Source organism: Oncorhynchus nerka, unplaced genomic scaffold (assembly GCF_034236695.1).
Source record: "Oncorhynchus nerka isolate Pitt River unplaced genomic scaffold, Oner_Uvic_2.0 unplaced_scaffold_1620, whole genome shotgun sequence".
Classification (NCBI taxonomy): Eukaryota; Metazoa; Chordata; class Actinopteri; order Salmoniformes; family Salmonidae; genus Oncorhynchus; species Oncorhynchus nerka.
The window spans coordinates 21,525-32,286 of NW_027039696.1; positions in this window are offsets into that span (position 1 = coordinate 21,525).

The following is a 10,762-nucleotide window of genomic DNA, read 5'->3' on the forward strand; positions in this document are numbered from 1 at the left end:
AAAGTTCTTTTCCCTCTGGTTGCACATTTAACATGTTGATAGAAATGAGGTAAAACTGATTTAAGTTTCTCTGAATTAAAGTCCCCGGCTACTAGGAGCGCCGCCTCTGGATCAGCATTTTCTTGTTTGCTTATGGTGGAATACAGCTCATTCAATGCTATCTTAGTGCCAGGCTCTGACTGTGGTGGTATGTAAACAGCTACAAAGAATATAGATGAGAACTCTCTCGGTAGTTAATGTGTTCTGCAGCTTATCATGAGAAACTCTACCTCAGACAAGCAATAGCTCGAGACTTCCTTAGATATCGTGCACCAGTTGTTGTTTACAAAAATGCTGCCCCTTATCCTGCCGGGATATCGTATAACCAGCGAGCTGTATGTTGATATTGCCGTCTGTCATGACTGTCCTGATCAGGTCAGGTTACAGGAGACCACAACCATACAGATTATCTCTCAACCCCAACAGAGGAGGAGAGATCTAGGGGTCTGAAGATGTGGGGGTTTTATGACCCCTCACGCCCCTGGTAAATCTCAGGCCACAGACAAATTCCTTTGTCCTGTTACTATGGAGAACCAGCCTCAGAACATTAAACATGAAATAAAGGGACTTTGGAACAATGGTTTCCGTCATGACGATAGATGGAATATGAAAATGTATGTCATTTTAGTTTTGTTATTAAAGGTTAATAGATGACGTTATTACGAAAACATTGTAACGTGAAGAGTTTTCCTAGTATATGTTTGATGTTTATACATTGTACATTGTATGGAAAATATCAAAATCAAAGAGAATGTTTTGGGAAAGATTAAATTAATTTAGTTGTCTAAAATTGGATTTGAGTAAAATCTAGACCTTTCCCTCATAACTTGGTATGCCCAGAGAATTGCCCTAATGGCGGTTACGCCCACTTCTGACCCAAGGGTATAAAACCTGCGAGTAAAGAATTTCCAGAGAAGACTACGATACCAAAGCTGCAGCCAAGGTCTATAAAGTCAACGAACCCAAAAAGCAATGCAAGTTTTAAGAAAAATCCTCAGAAGACCCTTTCCAGAGTAAGGGTGAGGGTCCACGCAGAGAATCCTCGGAGATCATCCCCACGTAATTACAACATTATATTCTGCCCCATAAGAGCGGCAGTTTGGGGCAAGGCTAGGGTTAGAATAGCATAGCTGACAAATTCACCCAAATGTATATTTCTCTCGTGTACTTTATTTTTTCTCTCTCTCTCTCTTTGAAATCCCCATTTTGGGTAACACGCGCCATAGTGTGTTGGCCAGTTATTTAAACTAAGTCCTAATCAATAGCCTATAATGTGTTTTGTCTATGTGTATCTTTTATCATCATTTTAGCTTTCTAGGAAATAAATATTCAACTAAGATTGGTGTGGTACGAAGTCATTGGTGAGACCCGTGTCCGAACCCATTGGTGAGAGCCGGGTCCGAACCCATTGGTGAGAGCCGGGTCCGAACCCATTGGTGAGACCCGGGTCCGAACCCATTGGTGAGACCCGGGTCCGAACCCATTGGTGAGAGCCGGGTACGAACCCATTGGTGAGACCGGGGTCCGTGCAGATTCACGGACTATACAACGTTCAGAATGAGATTGTAGAGGTAACTGGTTAATTAGCGGCTGTTGTAAAGTCGATATTCTGATATTCTTTGAGTTAATTTGGGAAATAGAAACTAGTTTTCCCATGGTGCCCCAGGTTAATGAGTTATTAATTGCTTCATTCAGTTAATCACGCAATTAGAAACTTTTAATAATTCAATGAACAACAGTCGTCACATTAACTAATACAATGTCACGACACGTCATTCAGCCCAAACTCCGTGAAGCACAGGATGTTAGAGTTTTTAATGTCACGTTGGTAGTTTAATCTTCCCAATAAGTCATCCATTTTGTTGTCCAAAGATTGCATGTTTGCGAGCAGAAATGAGACGAATGGCGGTTTATTCGATCGCCTCCTACTCCTCAGAAGGCAGCCCGCCCTCCGACCTCTCTTTCTCCGCCATCTCTTCACGCAGATCACGGGGTCAGGGCCTGTTTACGAGCGAGCCGAAGATCCTCCGCCTCGGGCTCGTCAGAGTCGTGAAAGAAGAAAAGGGATTCTGCTAGTCCGTGGTGAGTAATCGCAGTCCTGATGTCTAGAAGTTATTTTCGGTCATATGAGACGGTAGCGGCAACATTATGTACAAAACCAGTGGGTGGGTGTATGGGGACTGAGGGGGAGATATTTATAAACTGGGTGGTTCGAGCCGTGAGTGCTGAATGGCTGAGTACTGTAGATACTGTACACTAGACCTGAGTACTGTAGATACTGTATAGACCTGAGTACTTTAGATATGTATACTGTGATGTTTCTTTACCTAAGATCAAGGGGTGATGACAGATGAGGAGGAATAATGCGGATCTGATTACATAGTTAGCCGTGTGTGTGTGTGTGTATGTGTAAGTGTGTATGTGTAAGTGTGTATGTGTGTGTGTGTATGTGTAAGTGTGTATGTGTATGTGTGTATGTGTATGTGTATGTGTAAGTGTGTGTGTGTATGTGTAAGTGTGTGTGTGTGTGTGTATGTGTAAGTGTGTGTGTGTATGTGTAAGTGTGTGTGTGTGTCCTCAGGCCTCGGGTCAGTGTCAATTAAATGATCACGCTAAATTGAAAGATTTTTCCAAAATCCCCTCTACGGAATAATACTTGTCAGACACTCTATATCCCCTGTGATGTTCTGTAAAGAGGTTGAATCCATTGGGATTATAGGCCTTCATCCCCTGGCTGTGCCCAGTCTTAAAATTACTATCCCCTTATCTCCCGGCAACAGAGCTACTGTAACAGTGTGTTATATACAGACTTTTCCCAGATAGAATGGTCTGTCATTGAAATTAACTTAATCTTCCTTAAATTAGTCTCTGACTATGAGCTCTCACTGTCAGGCGTGTACGTCCTCCAGAATTCAATTTCCTTTCCACGGGTGGAGTCAGACCGAGTGGTATGCCTTTATCGGGTTGGTAACTATTCTACTGGACGCCCGATAATGAGACCTGTCACTGGGGCTGGGTGGAGATGGAGACAGGACACCGATGGTGGTTGATGGCATCCATTTTGTCACCACGGGAGCTATTTGCTAGGCTAGTTGCCAAATGGCACCCTATTCCCTATGGGCCCTGAGCAAAAGAAGAGTATTATATAGGGAATAGGGTGCCATTACCATCTCTCTGTCTGGGTTCAAAATGGCACCCTATTCCCTATGGGCCCTGGTCAAAAGTAGTGCACTATTATAGGGAATAGGGTGCCATAACCATCTCTCTGTCTGGGTTCAAAATGGCACCCTATTCCCTATGGGCCCTGGTCAAAAGTAGTGCACTATATAGGGAATAGGGTGCCATTACCATCTCTGTGTCTGGGTTCAAAATGGCACCCTATTCCCTATGGGCCCTGGTCAAAAGTAGTGCACTATATAGGGAATAGGATGCCATTACCATCTCTCTGTCTGGGTTCAAAATGGCACCCTATTCCCTATGGGCCCTGGTCAAAAGTAGTGCACTATATAGGGAATAGGGTGCCATTAGAGGCACAGACCATAGTAGCCTCATCTCATAAAAAAAAAAGGTGTCTCATCTTCACTGGCGTGACAGTCTGCAGGAGACCCAGGCAGAATAATCTAAAATAAGTCTCTGTGCAATAACATTACAGTCCATCACATATTACAGTAGAGGGTGACTATATTACCAGGGACATTATGCATCCCCAAAATCTGAGGGGCACAAAGTACGTGAGGATGGCTGGGGGTTTGGCCGAAATTTGAGTTTTTTCAAACACCTTAAACAGTTTTTTTCCTGCAATCTAGAGCCATAAACATCACGTTTAATCCTATGTAAAAAAATAATAAAATTAAAAAAGAAATTAAATATGCATCTCTGCTAAAACCTACGTAAAACATCCAAAAGACTGTGAGACTTATTAAGTACATTTAGTAACTGCCTGCTTTTCTGAAGTCAACCAACCTTGTCAGCAGGCAGCTAAAATGCCAGCTAAAATAGTTGGACAAGCTAGCTACTCTAACTTGATTGATAGCATAAATGTCTTCTTGTTACTTAGTAATGAGGTTTGGAGACTAGAAACCTGGGCTAGCTAAAGACAACTTCATAACATTTCTTGGTGGCTAGTAGTATTACAGAATTACCTTTTTTCTTTAAAAAACATGACTAAACTGATGGGACACATGCCCCTGTGCCCACTATGGGCATGATGCCTCAGGTATTACTAATATTACAGGGTCTCTATATAACTACTGTTACAGGGTGCCTATATTACTACTGTTACAGGGTGTCTATATTACTGCTGTTACAGGGTGCCTATATTACTACTGTTACAGGGTGCCTATATTACTAATATTACAGGGTCTCTATATAACTACTGTTACAGGGTCTCTATATAACTACTGTTACAGGGTGCCTATATTACTACTGTTACAGGGTGTCTATATAACTACTGTTACAGGGTGTCTATATTACTACTGTTACAGGGTGTCTATATAACTACTGTTACAGGGTGTCACGAATATTACCGAAGGTGACTCCCCTTCTTGTTCGGTTGGCGCTCGGCGGTCGTCGTCGCCGGTCTACTAGCTATCGCTGATCCGTTGTTCTGTGTTCGTTTAGTTCTGTCTAATTGGTATCACCTGTTTCTTGTTTGGTTGTTAGGATAGGGTTATATATAGTCTGTTCAGCCCGCTTCTGTTTCGTGCGGGCTTGTTCTCCTGTTTCTTGTTTGGTTGTTAGGATAGGGTTATATATAGTCTGTTCAGCCCGCTTCTGTTTCGTGCGGGCTTGTTCTCCTGTTTCTTGTTTGGTTGTTAGGATAGGGTTATATATAGTCTGTTCAGCCCGCTTCTGTTTCGTGCGGGCTTGTTCTCCTGTTTCTTGTTTGGTTGTTAGGATAGGGTTATATATAGTCTGTTCAGCCCGCTTCTGTTTCGTGCGGGCTTGTTCTCCTGTTTCTTGTTTGGTTGTTAGGATAGGGTTATATATAGTCTGTTCAGCCCGCTTCTGTTTCGTGCGGGTTTGTTCTCCTGTTTCTTTGTTTGGTTGTTAGGATAGGGTTATATATAGTCTGTTCAGCCCGCTTCTGTTTCGTGCGGGCTTGTTCTCCTGTTTCTTTGTTTGAGTGTATTTTGTTGGCATTTGGGTTTCACGCTGTCCGTTTATATTTCTGTTCATTTGTGTTTCCACTTTTGTACATGTTATGTTTCCAGGACATTAAAGCGTGTTGTTTTTCCCACATCCTTTGCTCTCTGCGCCTGACTCCACACCTCTTCACTCATTTACACGTCACACAGGGTGTCTATATTACTGCTGTTACAGGGTGTCTATATTACTACTGTTACAGGGTGTCTGTATAACTACTGTTACAGGGTGTCTATATTACTACTGTTACAGGGTGTCTGTATAACTACTGTTACAGGGTGTCTATATTACTACTGTTACAGGGTGTCTATATTACGACTGTTACAGGGTGTCTATATAACTACTGTTGCAGGGTGTCTATATTGCTACTGTTACAGGGTGTCTATATAACTACTGTTGCAGGGTGTCTATATTACTACTGTTACAGGGTGTCTATATTACTACTGTTACAGGGTGTCTATATTACTACTGTTACAGGGTGTCTATATTACTACTGTTGCAGGGTGTCTATATTGCTACTGTTGCAGGGTGTCTATATTACTACTGTTACAGGGTGTCTATATTACTACTGTTACAGGGTGTCTATATTACTACTGTTACAGGGTGTCTATATTACTACTGTTACAGGGTGTCTATATTACTACTGTTGCAGGGTGTCTATATTGCTACTGTTACAGGGTGTCTATATTACTACTGTTGCAGGGTGTCTATATTACTACTGTTACAGGGTGTCTATATTACTACTGTTACAGGGTGTCTATATAACTACTGTTGCAGGGTGTCTATATTGCTACTGTTACAGGGTGTCTATATTACTACTGTTACAGGGTGTCTATATTACTACTGTTGCAGGGTGTCTATATTACTACTGTTACAGGGTCTCTATATAACTACTGTTACAGGGTGTCTATATAACTACTGTTACAGGGTGTCTATATTACTACTGTTACGGGGTGCCTATATTACTACTGTTACAGGGTGTCTATATTACTACTGTTACAGGGTGTCTATATTACTACTGTTACAGGGTGTCTATATTGCGACTGTTACAGGGTGTCTATATTACTACTGTTACAGGGTGTCTATATTACTACTGTTACAGGGTGTCTATATTACTACTGTTACAGGGTGTCTATTTAACTACTGTTACTGGGTGTCTATACTACTACTGTTACAGGGTGTCTATTTAACTACTGTTACAGGGTGTCTATACTACTACTGTTACAGGGTGTCTATATTACTACTGTTACAGGGTGTCTATATTACTACTGTTACAGGGTGTCTATATAACTACTGTTACAGGGTGTCTATATTACTACTGTTACAGGGTGTCTATATAACTACTGTTACAGGGTGTCTATATAACTACTGTTACAGGGTGTCTATATTACTACTGTTACAGGGTGTCTATATTACTACTGTTACAGGGTGTCTATATTGCGACTGTTACAGGGTGTCTATATTACTACTGTTACAGGGTGTCTATATTACTACTGTTACAGGGTGTCTATATAACTACTGTTGCAGGGTGTCTATATTGCTACTGTTGCAGGGTGTCTATATCGCTACTGTTACAGGGTGTCTATATCGCTACTGTTGCAGGGTGACTATATCACTACTGTTACAGGGTGTCTATATTACTACTGTTACAGGGTGTCTATATTACTACTGTTACAGTACAGGGTGTCTATATTACTACTGTTGCAGGGTGTCTATATTGCTACTGTTTCAGGGTGTCTATATAACTACTGTTACAGGGTGTCTATGTAACTACTGTTACAGGGTGTCTATATAACTACTGTTACAGGGTGTCTATATAACTACTGTTACAGGGTGTCTATATTACTACTGCTACTGGGTGTCTGTATTTCTACTGTTGCAGGGTGTCTATATCGCTACTGTTGCAGGGTGTCTATATTACTACTGTTACAGGGTGTCTATATAACTACTGTTGCAGGGTGTCTATATCACTACTGTTACATGGTGTCTATATTACTACTGTTACAGGGTGTCTATATTACTACTGTTACAGTACAGGGTGTCTATATTACTACTGTTGCAGGGTGTCTATATTGCTACTGTTTCAGGGTGTCTATATAACTACTGTTACAGGGTGTCTATATAACTACTGTTACAGGGTGTCTATATAACTACTGTTACAGGGTGTCTATATAACTACTGTTTCAGGGTGTCTATATACCTACTGTTACAGGGTGTCTATATAACTACTGTTACAGGGTGTCTATATCACTACTGTTACAGGGTGTCTATATAACTACTGTTACAGGGTGTCTATATAACTACTGTTACAGGGTGTCTATATTACTACTGCTACTGGGTGTCTGTATTTCTACTGTTGCAGGGTGTCTATATCGCTACTGTTGCAGGGTGTCTATATAACTACTGTTACAGGGTGTCTATATAACTACTGCTGCAGGGTGTCTATATCACTACTGTTACAGGGTGTCTATATTACTACTGTTACAGGGTGTCTTTTTTACTACTGTTACAGTACAGGGTGTCTATATTACTACTGTTGCAGGGTGTCTATATTGCTACTGTTTCAGGGTGTCTATATAACTACTGTTACAGGGTGTCTATATAACTACTGTTACAAGGTGTCTATATAACTACTGTTACAGGGTGTCTATATAACTACTGTTACAGGCTGTCTATATTACTACTGTTACAGGGTGTCTATATAACTACTGTTACAGGGTGTCTATATTACTACTGTTACAGGGTGTCTATATAACTACTGTTACAGGGTGTCTATATAACTACTGTTACAGGGTGTCTATATTACTACTGTTACAGGGTGTCTATATTACTACTGTTACAGGGTGTCTATATTGCGACTGTTACAGGGTGTCTATATTACTACTGTTACAGGGTGTCTATATTACTACTGTTACAGGGTGTCTATATAACTACTGTTGCAGGGTGTCTATATTGCTACTGTTGCAGGGTGTCTATATCGCTACTGTTACAGGGTGTCTATATCGCTACTGTTGCAGGGTGACTATATCACTACTGTTACAGGGTGTCTATATTACTACTGTTACAGGGTGTCTATATTACTACTGTTACAGTACAGGGTGTCTATATTACTACTGTTGCAGGGTGTCTATATTGCTACTGTTTCAGGGTGTCTATATAACTACTGTTACAGGGTGTCTATGTAACTACTGTTACAGGGTGTCTATATAACTACTGTTACAGGGTGTCTATATAACTACTGTTACAGGGTGTCTATATTACTACTGCTACTGGGTGTCTGTATTTCTACTGTTGCAGGGTGTCTATATCGCTACTGTTGCAGGGTGTCTATATTACTACTGTTACAGGGTGTCTATATAACTACTGTTGCAGGGTGTCTATATCACTACTGTTACATGGTGTCTATATTACTACTGTTACAGGGTGTCTATATTACTACTGTTACAGTACAGGGTGTCTATATTACTACTGTTGCAGGGTGTCTATATTGCTACTGTTTCAGGGTGTCTATATAACTACTGTTACAGGGTGTCTATATAACTACTGTTACAGGGTGTCTATATAACTACTGTTACAGGGTGTCTATATAACTACTGTTTCAGGGTGTCTATATACCTACTGTTACAGGGTGTCTATATAACTACTGTTACAGAGTGTCTATATAACTACTGTTGCAGGGTGTCTATATAACTACTGTTGCAGGGTGTCTATATAACTACTGTTACAGGCTGTCTATATTACTACTGTTACAGGGTGTCTATATAACTACTGTTACAGGGTGTCTATATAACTACTGTTACAGGGTGTCTATATTACTACTGCTACTGGGTGTCTGTATTTCTACTGTTGCAGGGTGTCTATATCGCTACTGTTGCAGGGTGTCTATATAACTACTGTTACAGGGTGTCTATATAACTACTGCTGCAGGGTGTCTATATCACTACTGTTACAGGGTGTCTATATTACTACTGTTACAGGGTGTCTTTTTTACTACTGTTACAGTACAGGGTGTCTATATTACTACTGTTGCAGGGTGTCTATATTGCTACTGTTTCAGGGTGTCTATATAACTACTGTTACAGGGTGTCTATATAACTACTGTTACAGGGTGTCTATATAACTACTGTTACAGGGTGTCTATATAACTACTGTTACAGGCTGTCTATATTACTACTGTTACAGGGTGTCTATATTACTACTGTTACAGGGTGTCTATATTACTACTGTTACAGGGTGTCTATATAACTACTGTTGCAGGGTGTCTATATTGCTACTGTTTCAGGGTGTCTATATAACTACTGTTACAGGGTGTCTATATAACTACTGTTACAGGGTGTCTATATAACTACTGTTACAGGGTGTCTATATAACTACTGTTACAGGCTGTCTATATTACTACTGTTACAGGGTGTCTATATTACTACTGTTACAGGGTGTCTATATAACTACTGTTACAGGGTGTCTATATTACTACTGTTACAGGGTGTCTGTATTACTACTGTTGCAGGGTGTCTGTATTACTACTGTTGCAGGGTGTCTATATAACTACTGTTACAGGGTGTCTATATTACTACTGTTACAGGGTGTCTATATTACTACTGTTACATGGTGTCTATATTACTACTGTTACAGTACAGATTGTCTATATTACTACTGTTACAGGGTGTCTATTTAACTACTGTTACTGGGTGTCTATTTAACTACTGTTACTGGGTGTCTATACTACTACTGTTACAGGGTGTCTATTTAACTACTGTTACAGGGTGTCTATACTACTACTGTTACATGGTGTCTATATTACTACTGTTACAGGGTGTCTATATTACTACTGTTGCAGGGTGTCTATATTGCTACTGTTGCAGGGTGTCTATATTACTACTGTTACAGGGTGTCTATATTACTACTGTTACAGGGTGTCTATATTACTACTGTTACAGGGTGTCTATATTACTACTGTTGCAGGGTGTCTATATTGCTACTGTTACAGGGTGTCTATATTACTACTGTTGTAGGGTGTCTATATTACTACTGTTACAGGGTGTCTATATTACTACTGTTACAGGGTGTCTATATAACTACTGTTGCAGGGTGTCTATATAACTACTGTTACAGGGTGTCTATATTACTACTGTTACAGGGTGTCTATATTACTACTGTTACAGTACAGATTGTCTATATTACTACTGTTACAGGGTGTCTATTTAACTACTGTTACTGGGTGTCTATACTACTACTGTTACAGGGTGTCTATTTAACTACTGTTACAGGGTGTCTATACTACTACTGTTACAGGGTGTCTATATTACTACTGTTACAGGGTGTCTATATTACTACTGTTACAGGGTGTCTATATAACTACTGTTACAGGGTGTCTATATAACTACTGTTACAGGGTGTCTATATTACTACTGTTACAGGGTGTCTATATTACTACTGTTACAGGGTGTCTATATAACTACTGTTGCAGGGTGTCTATATTTCTACTGTTGCAGGGTGTCTATATCGCTTCTGTTGCAGGGTGTCTATATCGCTACTGTTGCAGGGTGTCTATATCACTACTGTTACAGGGTGTCTATAT